The sequence below is a fragment of the Salvelinus namaycush genome, chromosome 24 (genome assembly GCF_016432855.1).
Source record: "Salvelinus namaycush isolate Seneca chromosome 24, SaNama_1.0, whole genome shotgun sequence".
NCBI classification, from domain to species: Eukaryota; Metazoa; Chordata; class Actinopteri; order Salmoniformes; family Salmonidae; genus Salvelinus; species Salvelinus namaycush.
In genome coordinates this window covers 25,476,005-25,497,787 of record NC_052330.1, presented here as the reverse complement: position 1 = coordinate 25,497,787, position 21,783 = coordinate 25,476,005, and the positions used below count along the sequence as shown (strand labels likewise).

Here is a 21,783-nt window from a genome sequence, read left to right as displayed (position 1 = left end):
ATTGGAGATGTTTGATATGAGTCTGGAAGGAGAGTTTGCAGTCTAGCCAGACACCTAGGTACTTATAGATGTCCATATATTCTAGGTCGGAACCGTCCAGGGTGGTGATGCTAGTCGGGCGTGCGGGTGCAGGCAGCGAACGGTTGAAAAGCATGCATTTGGTTTTACTAGCGTTTAAGAGCAGTTGGAGGAGTGTTGTATGGCATTGAAGCTCGTTTGGAGGTTAGATAGCACAGTGTCCAAGGAAGGGCCAGAAGTATACAGAATGGTGTCGTCTGCGTAGAGGTGGATCAGGGAATCGCCCGCAGCAAGAGCAACATCATTGATATATACAGAGAAAAGAGTCGGCCTGAGAATTGAACCCTGTGGTACCCCCATAGAGACTGCCAGAGGACCGGACAACATGCCCTCCGATTTGACACACTGAACTCTGTCTGCAAAGTAGTTGGTGAACCAGGCAAGGCAGTCATTAGAAAAACCGAGGCTACTGAGTCTGCCGATAAGAATATGGTGATTGACAGAGTCGAAAGCCTTGGCCAGGTCGATGAAGACGGCTGCACAGTACTGTCTTTTATCGATGGCGGTTATGATATCGTTTAGTACCTTGAGCGTGGCTGAGGTGCACCCGTGACCGGCTCGGAAACCGGATTGCACAGCGGAGAAGGTACGGTGGGATTCAAGATGGTCAGTGATCTGTTTGTTGACTTGGCTTTCGAAGACCTTAGATAGGCAGGGCAGGATGGATATAGGTCTGTAACAGTTTGGGTCCAGGGTGTCTCCCCCTTTGAAGAGGGGGATGACCGCGGCAGCTTTCCAATCCTTGGGGATCTCAGATGATACGAAGGAGAGGTTGAACAGGCTGGTAATAGGGGGTGCGACAATGGCGGCGGACAGTTTCAGAAATAGGGGGTCCAGATTGTCAAGCCCAGCTGATTTGTATGGGTCCAGGTTTTGCAGCTCTTTCAGAACATCTGCTATCTGGATTTGGGTAAAGGAGAAGCTGGGGAGGCTTGGGCGAGTAGCAGCGGGGGGGCGGAGCTGTTGGCCAAGGTTGGAGTCGCCAGGAGGAAGGCATGGCCAGCCGTTGAGAAATGCTTGTTGAAGTTTTCGATTATCACGGATTTATCGGTGGTGACCGTGTTACCTAGCCTCAGTGCAGTGGGCAGCTGGGAGGAGAGGATAAGTTCATTAGAGTTACCAGCCTCAGAAATTGCAGCCCAAATAAATGCTTCAGAGAGTTCAAGTAACAGACACATCTCAACATCAACTGTTCAGAGGAGACTGTGTGAATCAGGCCTTCATGGTCTTCATGGTCAAAATGCTGCAAAGAAACCACTACTAAAGGACACCAATAAGAAGAAGAGACTTGCTTGGGCCAAGAAACACGAGCAATGGACATTAGACCGGTGGAAGTATGTCCTTTGATCTGGAGTCCAAATTGGAGATTTTTGTTTCCAACCGCCGTGTCTTTGTGAGACGCGGTGTGGGCGAACGGATGATCTCTGCATGTGTATTTCCCACCATGAAGCATGAAGGAGGAGGTGTGGCGGTACTTCGCTGGTGACAATGTCTGTGATTTATTTAGAATTCAAGGCACACTTAACCAGCATGGCTACCACAGCATTCTGCAACGATACGCCATCCCATCTGGTTTGGGTTTAGTGGGACTATCATTTGTTTTTCAACAGGACAATGACCCAACACACCTCCAGGCTGTGTAAAGGTTATTCCACCAAGGAAAGTGATGGAGTGCTGCATCAGATGACCTGGCCTCCAGAATCCCCTGACCTCAACCAAATTGAGATGGTTTGGGATGAGTCTGACCGCAGAGTGAAGGAAAATCAGCCAACAAGTGCTCAGCATATGTCGGAACTCCTTCAAGACTGTTGGAAAAGCATTCCAGGTGAATCTGGTTGAGAGAATGCCAAGAGTGTGCAAAATATATTTTGATTTGTTTAACACTTTTTTGGTTACCACATGATTCCATGTGTCTTATTTAACAGTTTTAATCTCTTCGCTATTATTCTACAATGTAGAAAATAGTAAAAATAAAGAAAAACCCTTGAATGAGTAAGTGTTCTAAAACTTTTGACCGATAGTGTATACTACCATTCATCGGGTTTGGGGTCACTTAGAAATGTCCTCGTTTTTTAATTAAAGAAAAGCTCATTTTTTGTCCATTAAATAACGTCAAATTGATCAGAAATACAGTGTAGACATTGTTAATGTTGTAAATGAATATTGCAGCTAAAAACAACATTTTTTTATGGAATATCTACATAGGCGTACAGAGGCCCATTATCAGCAACCATCACTCCTGTGTTCCAATGGCACGTTGTGTTAGCTAATCCAAGTTTATCATTTTAAAAGGCTATTTGTTCAATAGAAAACCCTTTTGCAATTATGTTAGCACAGCTGAAAACTGTTGTTCTGATTAAAGAAGCAATAAAACTGGCCTTCTTTAGACTAGTTGAGCATCTGGAGCATCAGCATTTGTGGGTTTGATTACAGGCTCAAAATGGCCAGAAACAAAGACCCTTCTTCTGAAACTCGTCAGTCTATTCTTGTTCTGAGAAATGAAGGCTATTACATGTGAGAAATTGCCAAGAAACTGAAGATCTCGTACAACGCTGTGTACTACTCACTCCACAGAACAGTGCAAACTGGCTTTAACCAGAATAGAAAGAGGAGTGGGAGGCCACGTGGCACAACTGAGCAAGAGGACAAGTACATTAGAGTGTCTAGTTTGAGAAACAGATGCCTCACAAGTCCTCAACTGGCAGCTTCATTAAATAGTACCCGCAAAACACCAGTCTCAACGTCAACAGGCAACTCCGGGATGCTGGCCTTCTAGGCAGAGTTCCTCTGTCCAGTGTCTGTTCTTTTGCCCATCTTAATCTTTTATTTTTATTGGCCAGTCTGAGATATGGCTTTTTCTTTGCAACTCTGCCTTGAAGGCCAGCATCCCGGCGTCGCCTCTTCATGGTTGACGATGAGACTGGTGTTTTGCGGGTACTATTTAATGAAGCTGCCAGTTGAGGACTTGTCAGGCTTCTGAGGACTTGTGATTAATTAATTAATAATGAATAATGAAAAATAATGAATTAAACATTAATAATGTCTACACTGTATTTCTGATCAATTTGATGTTTTTTTTTTTGGCTACCTCGCTACTATTCTACATTTGCACACACTGTACATAGATTTTTCTATTTTTCTTTTCTATTGTGTTATTGACTGTACGTTTGTTTTTGTGTAACTCTGTGTTGTTGGCCAGGTCGCAGTTGTAAATGAGAACTTGTTCTCAACTGGCCTACCTGGTTAAATAAATAAATAAAAACAATTTAAATGGACAAAAAAAATTGCTTTTCTTTCAAAAACAAGGACATTTCTAAGTGACCCCAAACTTTTGAACAGTAGTGTATATATTCGTATTCCATTCCTTTACTTAGCTTTGTGTGTATTAGGTAGTTGTTGTGGAATTGTTAGATTACATGTTAGATATTGCTGCACTGTCGGAACTAGAAGCACACGCATTTCGCTACACTCGCATTAACATCTACTAACCATGTGTATGTGACCAATAAAATTTAATTGATTTGATGTGTCATGGAAAGTGTAGATGTTCCTAATGTTTTGTACACTCAGTGTATATAGTCTTTAGTATTAATAAAGCAAATATAGTCTTTAGTATTAATACAGTATATAGTCTTTAGTATTATTACAGTATATAGTCTTTAGTATTAATACAGTATAAAGTCTTTAGTATTAATACAGTATATAGTATTTAGTATTATTACAGTATATAGTCTTTAGTATTAATACAGTATATAGTCTTTAGTATTAATACAGTATATAGTCTTTAGTATTAATACAGTATATAGTCTTTAGTATTAATGCAGTATATCATCTTTCGTATTAATACAGTGCATCACCAGGAACTTGATCAAAGACGCTATTCCCCAGTACAGGTTTCTGGGGTGGTAATCATTAAAATAGAGTGGGCCACTTTAATACATACATGCAACAGAACACATCTTATCCCTCGATGGAAATTTGATATCAAACATGGTTGGGATGAAAAAACCCATATAGCCAGGTCATGACACGAAATGAGTGCCCTTTGATATTTTATGTAGAAATTGTGAACCAATATTGAATTTTAAAAGCCTGTTATCAATAATTAAATCAGATTTTTAATGTGAAAAGACTTGCTAAAGTGCTCAAATTCAGCATTTTGAGATGTCTCTCCGTGCACCCTCTGACTTCCAGGACAATTTTAACCCACTTCCCCCCAACATATCTCCAAGTTTACACCATCATTGTAAAGCACTAGTAATTTTGTAGCTTTGACAAAGTAATTTCTGTAGATTAACATTTTTTCTCATGTAATTAGTGATACATTTTAAGTAAAACAACAATTTGTCTCTCATTTTAAGGTCAGTCCTGTTGAAAAGGAACTGAACTCTCATTTGAATATGGTGAAACTAATCCTTTTAAAATATTATTTTCAAAAGAAACATTGAACATCTTACAGTCAAATCATGGTGTAAAACCATGTAAACTGGTTCTAATCTTCTTGGCCATTTTCTGGTGCTTTGTGGTGGAAATCCATCCTGCATCCCACTGCTGGCTTGCTTCTGAAACTAAGCAGGGTTAGTCCTGGTCAGTCCCTGGATGGGAGACCAGATGCTGCTGGAAGTGGTGTTGGAGGGCCAGTAGGAGGCTCTCTTTCCTCAGGCCTAAAAAAATATCCCAATGCCCCAGGGCAGTGACTGGGGACACTGCCCTGTGTAGGGTGCCGTCTTTCGGATGGGACGTTAAATGGGTGTCCTGACTCTCTGTGGTCACTAAAGATCCCATGGCACTTATCGTAAGAGTAAGGGTGTTAACCCCGGTGTCCTGGCTAAATTCCCAAGCTGTCCCTCATACCATCACGGTCATCTAATCATCCCCAGCTTACAATTGGCTCATTATCCCCCTCCTCTCCCCTGTAACTATTCCCCAGGTCATTGTTGTAAATGAGAATGTGTTATCAGTCAACTTACCTGGTAGAATAATGGTAAAATTAAAAACTAATTAAAAACTGAGTGGGTCGAGCATAAAACGTCAACCCTGTTACCTACCCACAAGATACAAGTCACAGGTTACCGATATAATTGAAGATTAGAAACAACTGCAGCTATCACAAACAGTGTTGTCTATCAGAATCTTAAAAACAGGCACGGACACCAACTCCCCTAACTTTAATGTCTTTGGAAGCATGTTCCAGGATGAAGTGGCATTATGGGGAAAAGATTGTTTCCCCATCTCAGTTCTAGCCTTAGGAACAGACAAGGACAGCAGCAACTGTGATCGAAGACTGTATTGAGTGACTGATCTGGTCAGTAAGGAACAGAGATACAAAGGGAGTTGTCCTATCAATGCTTTGTACACATTAAAGTGTACCAGTGCTTAACCCTCCTAGTGGAGAGAGAGGTCCATTGCACCATAGCATACAGATCACAGTGATAGGTGAGTGATCTAGCATTTGTAATACATCTTCAATCCCCAAGATACACTGTGTCCAGAGTTCTTAAGGTACTTGCTGAGGCCTGCGTATAGACATCACCAAAATCCAGCTCTGATTAAAAAAAGTGCTTTGAACAAGACCCTTTCCGACTAACATTGAAAAGCAAGATTTGTTCCTAAAATAGAAACCCAATTTCAACTTCAGTTTCTTGGTCAATGTGCTGTTTAAAATTCAGCTTTTCATCAAACCAAATCCCAAGATACTTATAGGTGGTGACCCTATCAATTTGCTGGCCTTTTTTATAGTTAACATCTACAAGTGACTCAATCTGTTTACTTTCAGGGAAGAGAAACCCATACATTTTGTTTTCCTTGTATTAAGCACAAGAATTGGAGTGGGTCTAGGGTTTCTGGCATGATTGTGTTAATGTGAGCCATGACCAGTCCTTCAAAGCACTTCATGGCTACCAACGTGAGTGCTACGGGGCGGTAATCATTTAGGCAGGTTACCTTCGCTTCCTTGGGCACAGGGACTATGGTGGTCTGCTTGAAACATTTTGGTATTACAGACTCAGACAGGGATAGGTTGAAAATGTCAGTGAAAACACTTCAAGTTGATTAGCGCATGCTCGGAGTACACGTCCTGGTAATCCATCTGGCCCTACGGCCTTGTGAATGTTGACCTGTTTAAAGGTCTTGCTCACATCGGCTGCGGAGAGCGTGCTCACACAGTCTTACGGAACAGCTGTTGCTCTCATGCACGTTTCAGTGTTATTTGCCTCGAAGCGAGCATAGAAGTAATTTAGTGCATCTGGTACGCTCGTGTCACTGGGCAGCTCTTGGCTGTGCTTCCCTTTGTAGTCTGTAATAGTTTGCAAGCCCTGCCACATCTGCCGAGCGTTGGAGCCGGTTCGGTCTTAGTCCTGTATTGATGCTTTGCCTGTTTGATGGTTTGTCGGAGGGCATAGCGGGATTTCTTATTAGCTTATGGGTTAGAGCCCCGCTCCTTGAAGCGGCAGCTCTAACCTTTAGCTCAGTGCCTATAACCTATACATTAATGAGGTCTCAGAGGGAAAAAATGGGGGGAAATGACCAGAAAAGTCCAGAAAATGCAATCAAATGGGCACAAAAGGTCTAACCATATATGATATCATTAGATATCCCAATAATGCCCACCCTACTGCCGTCCCATTTCAAGGCTGAGACGGCCCAGGTCTGTTTGATCTGGTCTGAATGGAATGTGGAATACAAAACACATGATTGAGAAGAGAAACAGACACAGGACAATACTGGACATTATCATCACTGAGGGATTGGGTCATGTGTTGCTTGACAATATTCATACTATGTTATTCAAAAGAGTCCTTGTGCACCAAATTAAAACTTATCAGAGAAGCTAGAAAAAATTTAAGCAGATAATGTAATGAAAGTGACATGTAACTCTAGCTCTGTGTGTGTGTGTGTGTGTGTGTGTGTGTGTGTGTGTGTGTGTGTGTGTGTGTGTGTGTGTGTGTGTGTGTGTGTGTGTGTGTGTGTGTGTGTGTGTGTGTGTGTGTGTGTGTGTGTGTGTGTGTGTGTGTGTGTGTACTCGGGCTGAAGTCCTGAGGTGTTGGATCAATAGTGATGCTGACATATGACTCAAAGTAACCATGAATGTTGACACCAGTGAAGAGTGTGTTTTTGACATAGGGCTGCACAACTAACCAAATATTAAGCGAAATTGCAATATGCGCAGTTTCCATATCGCAAGATGCTGCAATATTTTGAAACGCCACTTAGCCATTTGTAATGACGGTTTTGTTTTTTGTTTTACTTTTGATGTATTGCTTGCAGACACGGTCCTTGCTGATATGACGCCCTAGGTGAGACAAAAAAATGTACGCACTCCTCCTATCCTCGCAAAGTAGAATAGTAGCCTAGGCTATACAGTGTCGGCCAACAACGCACTTTAATGAATGCCTATCCATGTGGTAGCCTACCATTAGTAAAACAGGCAGTTGCACTGGCTTTATAGTCCTGATACCTGACAAAGACAAATCATTTTGATTATTCTGAATATCAGCTACGACAGACGGCGTGTCCTAAAGTAAATTGAAATAAATTTACCAAATGTATATAATTAATCCTGCCTTAAATAAATAAAATCATTTAAAATACTTAGCCACAGAGGATCATTAGCTTCTTATTTAACCCAACCCCTCTGAATCAGAGAGGTGCATGGGGCTGCCTAAAATCGACATCCACGTCTTCAGCACCCGGGGACCAGTGGGTTAACTGCCTTGCTCAGGGGCAGAATGACAGAGTTTTACCTTCCCTGTCATTTGGTTACATAAATTCCTGTTAATGCATGTATTAATTAGTAATTTACCATTCTCATTCTCGGAGTGGAATTGTTCTTTTGGTTTATTTCATATCATAATTTACGAGTTTTATAAATGTTTTCATTGTCTTTTGTTTGGAGCACTCCATATGAGCGTGTGTATGGTTTGTTTCTCTGTGCTGTTAATGTTGACCGAGTGCCTGAGCATGCATAAAGTAGGCTACCTAGCCTGCTGCGTGCAACTGTAAGAAAGTGTGAATTTGGGGATGTCTGATTTCTGACCACCACTAATAACAAGCTGAGTTTAAATCATAAGTGGCACGCAGGGTAGTGTGGCGAAGGTAGGTAAGAAACCTGCGCCCACTTCCCATGCTTACCGTGGAGAGCGGGAGTACGGGCAGACACCGTGTTATGTGGAAGAGCGCACGGTGTCTCCTGTACGTGTGCATAGCCCGGTGCGGGTTATTCCACCTCCCCGCACTGGGCGGGCTAGATTGAGCATTGAGTCAAGTGCCATGAAGCCGGCTCAACATATCTGGCCTCCAGTACGTCTCCTCGGGCCGGTGTACATGGCACCAGCCTTACGTATGGTGTCCCCGGTTCGCCAACACAGCCCAGTGCGGGTTATTCCACCTCCCCGCACTGGACGGGCTACGGGGAGCATTCAACCAGGTAAGGTTGGGCAGGCTCGGTGCTCAAGGGAGCCAGTACGCCTGCACGGTCCGGTATATCCGGCGCCACCTTCCCGCCCCAGCCCAGTACCACCAGTGCCTACACCACGCACCAGGCTTCTAGTGCGTCTCCAGAGCCCTGTTCCTCCTCCACGCACTCTCCCTGTGGTGCGTGTCTCCAGCCCAGTGCCTCCAGTTCCGGCACCACGCATCAAGCCTCCTGTGCGTCTCCAGAGCCCTGTACGCACTGTTCCTTCTCCCCGCACTCGCCCTGAGGTGCGTGCCCTCAGCCCGGTACCACCAGTGCCGGTACCACGCACCAGGCCTATAGTGCGCTTTGAGAGTCCAGTGTGCCCTGTTCCTGCTCCCCGCACTAGCCTTGAGGTGCGTGTCTCCAGTCCGGTACCACCAGTTCCGGCACCACGCACCAGGCCTACTGTGCGCCTCAGCAGGTCAGAGTCGGCCGTCTGCCCAGCGCCGTCTGAGCCATCCGTCTGCCCAGCGCCGTCTGAGCCATCCGTCTGCCCAGCGCCGTCTGAGCCATCCGTCTGCCCAGCGCCGTCTGAGCCATCCGTCTGCCCAGCGCCGTCTGAGCCGCCCGTCTGTCCCGAGCCTTCAGAGCCGCCCGTCTGTCCCGAGCCTTCAGAGCCGCCCGTCTGTCCCGAGCCATTAGAGCCGCCCGTCTGTCCCGAGCCATTAGAGCCGCCCGTCTGTCCCGAGCCATTAGAGCCGCCAGCCAGTCAGGAGCTGCCAGAGCCGCCAGCCAGTCAGGAGCTGCCAGAGCCGCCAGCCAGTCAGGAGCTGCCAGAGCCGCCAGCCAGTCAGGAGCTGCCAGAGCCGCCAGCCAGTCAGGAGCTGCCAGAGCCGCCAGCCAGTCAGGAGCTGCCAGAGCCGCCAGCCAGTCAGGAGCTGCCAGAGCCGCCAGCCAGTCAGGAGCTGCCAGAGCCGCCAGCCAGTCAGGAGCTGCCAGAGCCGCCCGCCAGTCAGGAGCTGCCAGAGCCGCCCGCCAGTCAGGAGCTGCCAGAGCCGCCCGCCAGTCATGAGCTGTCCGCCAGTCATGAGCTGTCCGCCAGTCATGAGCTGTCCGCCAGTCATGAGCTGTCCGCCAGTCATGAGCTGTCCGCCAGTCATGAGCTGCCCGCCAGTCATGAGCTGCCCGCCAGTCATGAGCTGCCCGCCAGTCATGAGCTGCCTTCCAGTCATGAGCTGCCCTCCAGTCATGAGCTGCCCTCCAGTCATGAGCTGCCCTCCAGTCATGAGCTGCCCTCCAGTCATGAGCTGTCCCTCAGCCCGGAGCTGCCATTAGTCCGGAGCTGCCCCTCTGTCCGGAGCTGCCCTTCAGTCCGGAGCTGCCCTTCAGTCCGGAGCTGCCCCTCTGTCCGGAGCTGCCCTTCAGTCCGGAGTTGCCCCACTGTCCTGAGCTACCTCTCTGTCCTGAGCTATCTCTCTGTCCGGAGCTACCTCTCTGTCCGGAGCTACCTCTCTGTCCGGAGCTACCTCTCTGTCCTGAGTTATCTCCTCTATTTAGGAGGGACCTTTGGGAAGGTTCCTAGACCAGGGTCGGGGGCGAGGGTCGCCACTCAAAGGACGCTAAGGAGGGGGATAAAGACAATGGTGGAGTGGTGTCCTCGTCCTGCGCCGGAGCCGCCACCGCGGACAGATGCCCACCCAGACCCTCCCCTTGAGTTTTAGGGGTGCGCCCGGAGTTCGCACCTTGAGGGGGGGTTCTGTCACGTTCCTGACCTGTTTTCCCTTGTTTTTGTATTTGTTTAGTATGGTCAGGGCGTGAGTTGGGGTGGGCATTCTATGTTTTGTGTCTAGTTTGTCTGTTTCTGTGTCCAGCCTAATATGGTTCTCAATCAGAGACAACTGTCAATCGTTGTCCCTGATTGAGAATCATATATAGGTGGCTTGTTTTGTGTTGGGGATTGTGGGTGGTTGTTTCCTGTCTTTGTGTTTTGTCTGCACCAGCTAAGACTGTGACGGTTAGTTTGTTTTTGTCATTTTGTATAGTGTCTTGTTTTGTGTGAATTAAATAATGGAAAATTACCACGCTGCACATTGGTCCTCAGATCCTTCTCGCCTCTCCTCGTCTGAGGAGGAGGACGACTTAGACTGCCGTTACATTTAGGCCATTTGATAGGAAACACGCATGACGTAAATAGTGTCTGTCTCATGAAATTGTCATAAATTTGGTTGCCCTGTAAGCTACAGAAATGGCCACAGAGGCTATATACTCGTTCTACCGTATAGGCTACGCTGCATCATGCCCCTGCCTTTGGCAAAGAGTGCACTGTTCATCAGCGTTCACCTTAATAGTCCATATGCCTCTCTATCCCCCCCATCTCTTCCTGGACTGGGCGAGAGAGTAAGAGGGGCTAGAGGAGAGAGATAGGCGAGAGGGATTAGGAGAGAGAGGTTGAGACTGCTGCCTACTAATGAAACTCAGGACTATAGGGTACAGTAGGTCTACCTAAGGGGAAGTAGCTACTAGAGCACCAATAACAGAACATAAGACTGAGAATAGCCTTATTGTGAAAACAGTGGTGAAACGGTAGCTTAACAGGCAGGTATGCAGCTTTGAAGTTGGTATGCCTATGTAGGGAATGTTTTGGTTGTATTTACCTTCCATGGAGTGGACCAGAAGGACTCACAGACACAGATGAATTACAGCTTTAATCATTTGAAAGGAGGCTTTACCGAGGTATGGCCCACATTTTTCCACGTACGAGTGTTATGTGGTATGTCTGCACATGTTAACATTGCTTTGTTAGAGGTCCATTGTTAGCACACTGAGTTCCATAGCGTGATCATTGTGTTATACCTGGCATAGCTGATATATGACTGACTGCCGTAACCTGTAAGAATTAGTTAAGTTATGAATAAAACAACATTGAGGCCAGGATTCAATCCAAAGCAAATAAACAACCTATGCAAAGCAACAGATTTAAATATAAAGGCAACTTCCCAGACAATGGCAGAAATCACATTCGCTGTAAACGACTTAATCGCAGTAAACGACTTAATCGCAGTACACAGGTTGTTTATCTGCTTTTGTTTGAATCCCTGCCTCAGTTGATCTCCACACGCTGTCCTGGAGTTATCCTGTTCTTTGAAGACTTGAAGAGAATTGAAAGAGTATTTATTTCCCAAGTCCAGTAGCTAGCTACTAAGTTCACCTGGAAAAGCGGTCCGATGTCGACGTCGAATCCCAGGTCGGCAAATCCCGTGGCGATGAACTTTGCCCCCCCTGTCCTGGCCCATCTTGGCCACCAGCAGACGAGGGTTTCTGCCCTCGTGCTTCTTAAACTCCACCACCCTGGGAGAAGATTAATAAATCATATCAATAGTGAGACTCAGGAGGTTGACAACAGAGCAGAGGAGAAGACAATTTTAAGTATTATTCTCTTCTGCTTTTACCGGTTGTGTGCTGTAGAGATCTCCTCATGCTCTCCAAACTCGCTGCGATAGGCTCCACTCACCATTCTGGTGCTGGCTTTATGTTCCCCAAACACAGCCTTCATGGCATCCGTGATCTCCCCTACAGAACATCTGGGGAATACACAACAGCATGTCTTAACAAATCTTCTCTTTTAATCACATACAGTGGGGTCCGGGATTATTGGATCCCTTGAAAAAGATCAGCTAAAAAGACTGTATAAATAAATACTGAGCTATTTATTCTGGTCCTGGTGCCCTTGTTAAGGTCAACAACACTCTGTAGGAGTCCCAAACTTGGCCACAAGTGGATCTTCCAACAAGACAATAACCCCAAGCACAAATCAAATCCACAAAGAATGGTTAACCTCTAACACCTCCCAAACCCGGATCCGGGAGCACCCCCCACCACCCCCCACTGACTAGCATAGCTAGCATAGCGTCACAAGTAAATAGTAGCATCTAAATATTAAATCACAAGTCCAAGACACCAAATGAAAGATACAGATCTTGTGAATAAAGCCATCATTTCTGATTTTTAAAATGTTTTACAGGGAAGACACAATATGTAAATCTATTAGCTAACCACGTTAGCAAAAGACACCATTTTTCTTACTCCACTATTTTTTCACTCCATCACCAGCTATCACCAATTCGACCAAATAAAGATATAAATAGCCACTAACCAAGAAAAAACTTCATCAGATGACAGTCTGATAACATATTTATTGTATAGCATAGGTTTTGTTAGAAAAATGTGCATATTTCAGGTATAAATCATAGTTTGCCATTGCAGCCACCATCACAAATCTCCCCAAAGCGACTAGAATTACTACAGAGAGCAACGTGTATTACCTAATTACTAATCATAAAACATTTCTTAAAAATACACAGCTCACAGCAATGGAAAGACACAGATCTTGTGAATTCAGACAATATTTCAGATTTTCTAAGTGTTTTACAGCGAAAACACAATAAATCGTTATATTAGCATACCACATGTGCAAACGTTACCCGAGCATTGATTCAAGGCAAAAAGAGCGATAGCATTATCACCACCAAAATGTATTAATTTTTTCACTAACCTTCTCAGAATTCTTCCGATGACACTCCTGTAACATCATATTACAACATACATATAGAGTTTGTTCGAAAATGTGCATATTTAGCCACAAAAAAACGTGGTTATACAATGAGAATAGTAGCAAAACTGGCCTGAAAATGTCGGGCGCCATATTGGACAGTGATCTAGTCTAATGAATAAATATTCATAAACTTGACAAAAAAATACAGGGTGGACAGCTATTGAAAGACAATTTAGTTCTTAATGCAATCGCTGAATTACATTTTTTAAATTATCCTTACTGTGCAATACCGGGTGCGCCAAAGCGAAGCTACCCCAAAGAAAATGGCGGAATATGCGTTTAACATTTTTCTACAGAACAACGATTTATCATCATAAATAGTTCTTACTATGAGCTGATCTTCCATCAGAATCTTGGGCAATGTATCCTTTCTCCGGTCTAATCGTCTTTTGGTCGAAAGATGTCCTCTTGTCCCGTCGAAATGGCCACTAACGTTCGGCATCTACAGGAAAAGTGTCCAACTCTTCAAAGTGCGTCACAAAGAAATGCCTCAAAATCGCACTAAACGGATATAAATTGCTATAAAACGGTTTAAATTAACTACCTTATGATGTTTTTAACACCTATAACGAGTAAAAACATGACCGGCGATATATTACTGGCTAAACCAAAGCTTGGAAAGAGGCCAGTCCGACGTCCATCGTGCGTCGAGCGCATTGAAGAAAAGAAAGCTCCTTCCGCCTTTCTGTCTTTTATAAAGTCCCTGATTGCGCAATCGACTCCATTCAAATTGTCACCACTTACTGACATCTAGAGGAAGGCGTAGGCAGTGTTTGTAGCCCCATAGGATTCACAGGGACTTAAAAACTGAACTGGGAACAGGGACCAAGATTTCTGAAATCTCACTCCCTGGCAGGAAAAGTGCTGTAGAATGAGTTCTGTTCCACTCAGAGACATAATTCCAACGGTTATAGAAACTAGAGAGTGTATTCTATCCAATAATAATAATAATATGCATATTGTACGAGCAAGAATTGAGTACTAGGCAGTTTAATCTGGAGACGAATTTATGCTATGTCGAAACAGCACCCCCTATATTCGCAAGAAGTTAATTGACCACAAAAATCAACATTTTGCAATGGAAATCTCCGGACTTGAACCCGATTGAAAACCTGTGGTTTGAATTGAAGAGGCTGGTCGATAAGCGCAGACAAATAATATCAAGGATCTGGAAAGATTCTTTATGGAGGAATGGTCTGATCCCTCCCAATGTGTTCTCCAACCTCATAAAACATTTTAGAAAAAAGCTCAGCGTCATTATCTTCGCAAAGGGAGGGTGCTAGAGTATTGAAAACAGGGGTGCCAATCATTTTGCCACCTATTTTATTTATTATTACTTGTCAAACTAAATATCTTTAGCTGAACAATTGTATTAGTGTAAAATATATATATTTTTTAAATGTGAGCATACGATATAGCTCAGTATTTGTATTATTTATTTTATACAGTCTTTTTTCTCATCTTAATCAAGGGATCCAATAATTCCGGACCCCACTATATATAAGCAGGGTTTTTTACAAGCTCTCCTTTCAATACTCCCTGCCTTTTCAGCTTACTTTATTTATTTAACCAGGATAGTCCATTCAATAACAATTGCACTGCACTGATCGCAGGGGAGTCCTGGGTTCAAAGAAAAATGCTGTTATGTATTTCTTAGGTGATTGTATACGCAGTGCTGGGGAGTAGTGAACTACATGTAGTTCAACAAGTAATTTAACAACATTTTGCTGTAGCTTGGTAGAAATCTTGGTAGTGTATTTAGTTGTTAATGACTTTTTTGCATTGTAGCAGTGTGGCTAATTACTGGATCTACACACAGCTTTTTTTGCAAAAAGAAAATATTGGTAATGGAGGCAATCATTTTCTTTCTTGTTCAGCATCAGATCTGCCTAATTCTCACTTAAATTTTTGTGTGTGTGTTTAATAGGCTAAGTTACACATTATGTTAACATCTGACTCCAGAGAGATCTGTTGTTGCAATTTGTAGTCTATGACAATTCAAATTTAATTATGATAATTTTTCACAAAGTAGTTTGCATGTAGTGAACTACTTTTTAAAAGTAACTTTAGTTAAGTAAAATACAGAAGGAATTCCATATTTTGTTATGTTACAGCCTTATCTTAAAATTGATAAAATAAAAAAATTGGCCTCAATCTACACACAATACCCCATAATGACAAAGTGAAAACAGGTTTTTAGAAATGTTTGCAAATTCATTACAAATAAAAAACAGAAATACGTTATTTACAAAATACCTTTTGCTATGAGAATCAAAATTGAGGTCATTTGCATCCTGTTTCCATTGATCATCCTTGAGATGTTTCTACAACTTGATTGGAGTTCAACTGTGGTAAATTCAATTAATTGGACATGATTTGGAAATGCACACATCTGTCTATATAAGGTCCCACAGTTGACAGTGCATGTCAGAGCAAAAACCAAGCCATGAGGTCGAAAAAAATAGTCCGTAGAGCGCCGAGACAGGATTGTGTCGAGGCACAGATCGGGAGAAGGGTACCAAAAAATGTCTCCAGCATTGAAGTTCCCCAAGAACACAGTGGCCTCCATCATTCTTAAATGGAAGAAGTTTGGAACCACCAAGACTCTTCCTAGAGCTGACCGCCCGGCCAAACTGAGCAACCGGGGTAGAAGGGCCTTGGTCAGGGAGGTAACCAAGATTCCGATGGTTCTACAGTTCCTCTGTGGAAATGAGAGAACCTTCCAGAGGGACAACCATCTCTGCAGCACCACCAATCAGGCCTTCATGGTAGTGGCCAGATGGAAGCCACTCCTCAGTAAAAGGCATATGACAGCCCGCTTGGAGTTTGCCAAAAGGCACCTAAAGAATCTCAGACCATGAGAAACAAGATTCTCTGGTCTGATGAAACCAAGATTGAAATCTTTGGCCTGAATGCCAACCGTCACGTCTGGAGGAAACCTGGCACCATACCTATGGTGAAGCATGGTAGTGGCATCAACATGCTGTGGGGATGTTTTTCAGCGGCAGGGACTGGGAGACTAGTCAGGATCGAAGCAAAGATGAACGGAGAAAAGTAACAGAGAGATCCTTGATGAAAACCTGCTCCAGAGACTCAGACTGGGGCGCAGATTCACCTTCCAAGAGGACAACGGCCCTAAGCACATGACCTTTAAACCCGATCGAACATCTCTGGAGAGACCCAAAAATAGCTGGGCAGCCACGCTCCCCATCCAACCTGACAGAGCTTGGGAGGATCTGCAGAGAAGAATGGAAGAAACTGTCCAAATACAGGTGTGCCAAGCTTGTAGTGTCAAACCCAAGAAGACTCGATGCTGTAATCGCTGCCAAAGGTGCTTCAACAAAGTAGTGAGTAAAGGGTCTGAATACATATGTAAATGTGATATCAGGTTTTTTTTTGTAAACATTTGGGTACATTCATTCATTTCTGTCAATGCATGTATTACTTAATTAGTCATTTACCGTTCTCATTCTCGGACTGGAAACACTGTTTGCGGAGTTCACAACCAGCTACGCTTGTGAGAAACAAGTTTTGATTTATTTCATAACCATTACGAGTTTTGTAAATGTTTTCATTGTCTTTTGTTTGGAGCGCTTGAGCATGTCTGGTTTCTCTTTCCTGATAATGTTGAGGGAGCGCACGTGCCTGAGGACACACACAAGTAGGCTTACCTGGCCTGCTGGCCTGCTGTGTGCAAAAGGAGGAAAGTGCCCATTTGGCAATGTCTGATTTCTGATTGTCATAAATCACCACGTCCACCACGAAATAAGCTGAGCTTCTCAGTTATTTTTTTAACTTCCATTGCAAATGATAGTTCCTCAGTACTTGTAAAATCTTTCCAACACTCCTGGCCTTGATAATCACCAAGCCTCGGTGTGAAAGAGCAAAATATCATGATCTGATGATTCCATATATACAGTGGAAACGTCATACAAAAACAGCTGTCTATCAAGAGCTCACTGGAGCTGGAAACTCTGTGGGCTAGTTGATATAATGTTGCAAGTTAGCTAGCGACAGCTTTGAGGCGACCCAGTTGATGATTTGGTATAATGTTGCACTTCACTAGCAATAGCTCAATTCAAGACAGATAGAAAGGGAGGCAGACAAGTAGACTAGAGATGAATGAAATATTTCCTACTGTTTTAATTTTTCTACTTTACGTCTATGTATTTTACTTAGTTGACAATGAAGTTATAGGTTTACTGCTGCATTGGCCTATAGAATATATCTGAGTTCTATGCACTCATTTCTTTAGCCGCCAATAGATCAGTGTATCAATGTGTCCATATGGCAGAGGCTGGTGCTCTCACCTTAGTTGAATTTGAACTTTTTCGATTTTTATTGTTTGTCTTCAGATTTTTATGATGAACCACGTGACAGTGATTTTGAGAAACAAAAACGTTATTATTGAAATTAAAGTTTCACAAAAATTAGCATATAAAAATGTGTAGAACTGGCACACAGATCGGTAGAAATGGTAGGATAAATTGTAAGCTTCCCCAAACTTGAAACTCCTGAGCTGCCTATGGTTTTTATTATAAACTGGCTGGTTTGAGCCCTGAATTCTGATTGGCTGAAAGCCATGGTATATCAGACCGTATACCATGGGTATGACAAGACGTTTAGTTTTCTGCTCTAATTACATTGGTAACCAGTTTATAATAGCAATAAGGCTCCTCGGGGGGTTGTGACATATGGCCAATATACCATAGCTAAGGGCTGTGTCCAGGTACTCCGCGTTGTGTCGTGCGTAAGAACAGCCTTTAGCCGTGGTTTATTGGCCATATACCACAACACCTCCTCGGGCCTTATTGCTTAAGTATAACACTCATGTAAAAAAATGTGGAATGCGCAAGCACGTGCACACATAGGAGGTCCAGTGAAAAAACATGCTATGGAAACTATGGAAATCAAAGGCCAGTCCAACTGATTAGTTCTACCGCCTTTCCTGGACGGAAATGATTTTGCCATGGCGCAGTGTCACATATAAATGACTGCAGAGGAAACACTACCATCTCACATACTATATGGCTCTAGACAAAAGCAGTGCACTACATAGGGAATAATGGGCCATTTTTTATTTAGCCCATTTTCCATCAAATTTACCCATGTCTCCTTTGATTTCATATACAGTAATAAAATGTATATTAAATGTTATTTTTAATTGCATGTATAATCAAGTTAAAGTATGCAATTGCTGCTGAATTAAATGGTTTAAAAGTCCTATGAAGTGTAATACGAGACTAGCCACCATCCGCTACGATAAGAAAAGCGTCTTTACTTTTCCATCTGTTTTACAGCTTTATTTTATGGTGGCTAGCCTTGTGGGATTCCATACTTGTAGGGGGATCACTCGTCCTGGATTGTGCAGGACAGTCCCGCATTTTGGCCATTTTGGCCCGCAACCAAACAATCATGTCCCACTGTAACGAAAGTTGTCGGGAGAAGGAGAGGAGGACCAAAGTGCAGCGTGGACTGGGGACCCTTACAACGGACCCCGAATAGGAGGGAAACTCTGGCAGCGCCGGACAGGCGGGAGGCTCTGGCAGCGCCGGACAGGCGGGAGGCTCTGGCAACGCCGGACAGGAGAGAGGCTCTGGCTGCTCCGGACAGGCGGGAGGCTCTGGCAGCGCCGGACAGGCGGGAGGCTCTGGCTGCTCCGGGAAAGGAGGGAGACTCTGGCTGCTCCGGGCAGGAGGGAGACTCTGGCTGCTCCGGGCAGGAGGGAGTCGCTGGAGGCTCCGGACTGGAGGGCTACGCTGGAGGCTCCGGACTAGAGGGCGACGCTGGAGGCTCCGGACTAGAGGGCGACGCTGGAGGCTCCGGACTAGAGGGCGACGCTGGAGGCCTCGTGCCATAACTCCTCACTGGAGGCTTCGTGCCATGGATCTTCACTGGAGGCCTCGTGCCATAACTCCTCACTGGAGTCTTCATGCCATGGATCTTCACTGGAGGCTTTGTGCCATGGATCATTACTGGAGGCTTCTTGCCATGGATCATCACTGGAGGCTTCTTACCATGGATCATCACTGGACGCTTCGTGCCATGGATCATCACTGGAGGCTTCGTGCCATGGATCATCACTGGAGGCTTCGTGCCATGGCTTACCACTGGAGGCTTCGTGCCATGGCTCACCACTGGAGGCTTCGTGCCATGGATCACCACTGGAGGCTTCGTGCCATGGATCATCACTGGAGGCTTCGTGCCATGGATCATCACTGGAGGCTTCTTGCCATGGATCATCACTGGAGGCTTCGTGCCATGGATCATCACTGGAAAAAAAGAAGAAAAAAAACGACCAGCAAACAGTTCTGACAGGTGCAACAAACACTAACCAGAAAATAACCACCCACAAACAAAAGTGGGAAAACAGGCTACCTAAGTATGGCTCTCAATCAGAGACAACGATAGACAGCTGCCTCTGATTGAGAACCACATCACAACAAATTCAAACACCACCAATTTAGATTTTTTTGTTTGTCAGTCCGATATTCCAACCTCTCACGTAGCACTTATGAAAATATCTATATTATAACGATGTGGTAGCCTAAGCCTAATGGTAATTTTAAACATTTTTCCAATCATTGTTGAGATCTGATATTCTGTGCAGTGCAAGACGAGTTGTAGTGTAGCCCAATGTCATAGGCCAGTGGTTCCCAAACTATGGGTCGCCTGAAATGAAAATGGGGTTGCGGGAGAAAATCCATAATCCTGAGAAAAAAATTATATATACAAAAAATTATGTATATTATAATATCGACTTTGTATCTCAAAATCATTGTAATGTGGTTAACCTTAATAATCAAAAATTCAACCAGAAAACGCACTTAACACTGGAACTTGGAAATCTCCGACTTCAGTGCATGCAAGACAACTGGGCATTCGGAAATAAACAAGCTCCGAATGGGAAATCTTTTTCAACGGTCATCCAACTCGGAATTCCAACTCGGGAACTCAGGCCTCTTTCTAGAGCTCAGACTTTCCGACCTAAGATCACTGACATCAATATTTGACCTAGTATTTTTCTGAGTTCCCAGTTGTCTTGACAGCACCATAGATATAATCCTGACCACCCTGCCCTCTCAATACACCTCTGCTGTCTTCAACCAGGATCTCAGCAATCACTGCCTCATTGCCTGCATCCGTAATGGGTCTGCGGTCAAACAACCACCCCTCATCACTGTCAAACGCTCCCTAAAACACTTCAGCAAGCAGGCCTTTCTAATCGACTTGGCCCGGGTATCCTGGAAGGATATTGACCTCATCCCGTCAGTAGAGGATGCCTGGTTATTCTTTAAAAGTGCTTTCCTCACCATCTTAAATAAGCATGCCCCATTCAAAAAAATGTAGAACCAGGAACAGATATAGCACTTGGTTCACTCCAGACCGGACTGCCCTTGACCAGCACAAAACATCCTGTGGCGTACTGCATTAGCAGCGAATAGCCCCCGCGATATGCAACTTTTCAGGGAAGTTAGGAACCAATATACACAGGCAGTTAGGAAAGCAAAGGCTAGTTTTTTCAAACAGAAATGTGCATCCTGTAGCACAAACTCTAAAAAGTTCTGGGACACTGTAAAGTCCATGGAGAATAAGAGCACCTCCTCCCAGCTGCCCACTGCACTAAGGCTAGGAAACACTGTCACCACTGATAAATCCACGATAATTGAGAATTTCAAGAAGCATTTTTTTTTACGACTGGCCTTGCTTTCCACCTGGCTACCCCTACCCCGGTCAACAGCCCTGCACCCCCCACAGCAACTTGCCCAAACCTCCCCCATTTCTGCTTCACCCAAATCCAGATAGCTGATGTTCTGAAAGAGCTGCAAAATCTGGACCCCTACAAATCAGCTGGGCTAGACAATCTGGACCCTCTCTTTCTAAAATTATCCGCCGAAATTGTTGCAACCCCTATCACTAGCCTGTTCAACCTCTCGTATCGTCTGAGATCCCCAAAGATTGGAAAGCTGCTGTGGTCATCCCCCTCTTCAAAGAGGGAGACATTCTAGACCCAAACTGTTACAGACCTATATATATCCTACCCTGCCTTTCTAAGGTCTTCGAAAGCCAAGTTAACCTTTTCTCAATAGAGGGTGCTGTTTGCACTTTGTAAAAATTTCGTTCCCAAATTAAACTGCCTCGTACTCAATTCTTGCTCGTACAATATGCATATTATTATTACTATTGGATAGAAAACACTCTCTAGTTTCTAAAACCGTTTGAATTATATCTGTGAGTAAAACAGAACTCTAGTTGGAGCAATTTTCCTATGAGGAAGTGAGAAATCTGAAATCTGCAGGCTGTTCTGAGGTCAGTTTATTAATTTGCATGTCTTCTATTGGTTGAGATGCACTGCATACGCCTTCCCCTGGATGTCAGCAAATAGTGAGAATTGGAATGGAGTTGCTAGACAGATCTGAGGCCTTATAAATGGGCTGGCAACGTGGGGTCCTCTCTTTCCTTCGTTCGCCATGACGCAAGACAGACCTCAGGATGGCGTTCTAGAAAGCTCCCGTTATAGCCCTTAGATATATCCGGCTCTGATTTTATTCGATATAGGTGTTAAAGACATCATAATGTTGTTATTTTAAACCGAGTTATATCAGTTTATATCAGTATATTGCGATTTTCGGGTATTTATTTGTGCTGCGTTCTGGTGAGTTGGGCACGTCTGGGCCACATGGCTAATGTTTACTGC

General features: G+C 44.3%; 1 pseudogene; it reads right to left on the bottom strand.

Moving 5' to 3' along the window:
- Positions 1–21,783, bottom strand: part of LOC120019366 — a 75,665-nt pseudogene that overhangs the window by 12,377 nt on the left and 41,505 nt on the right.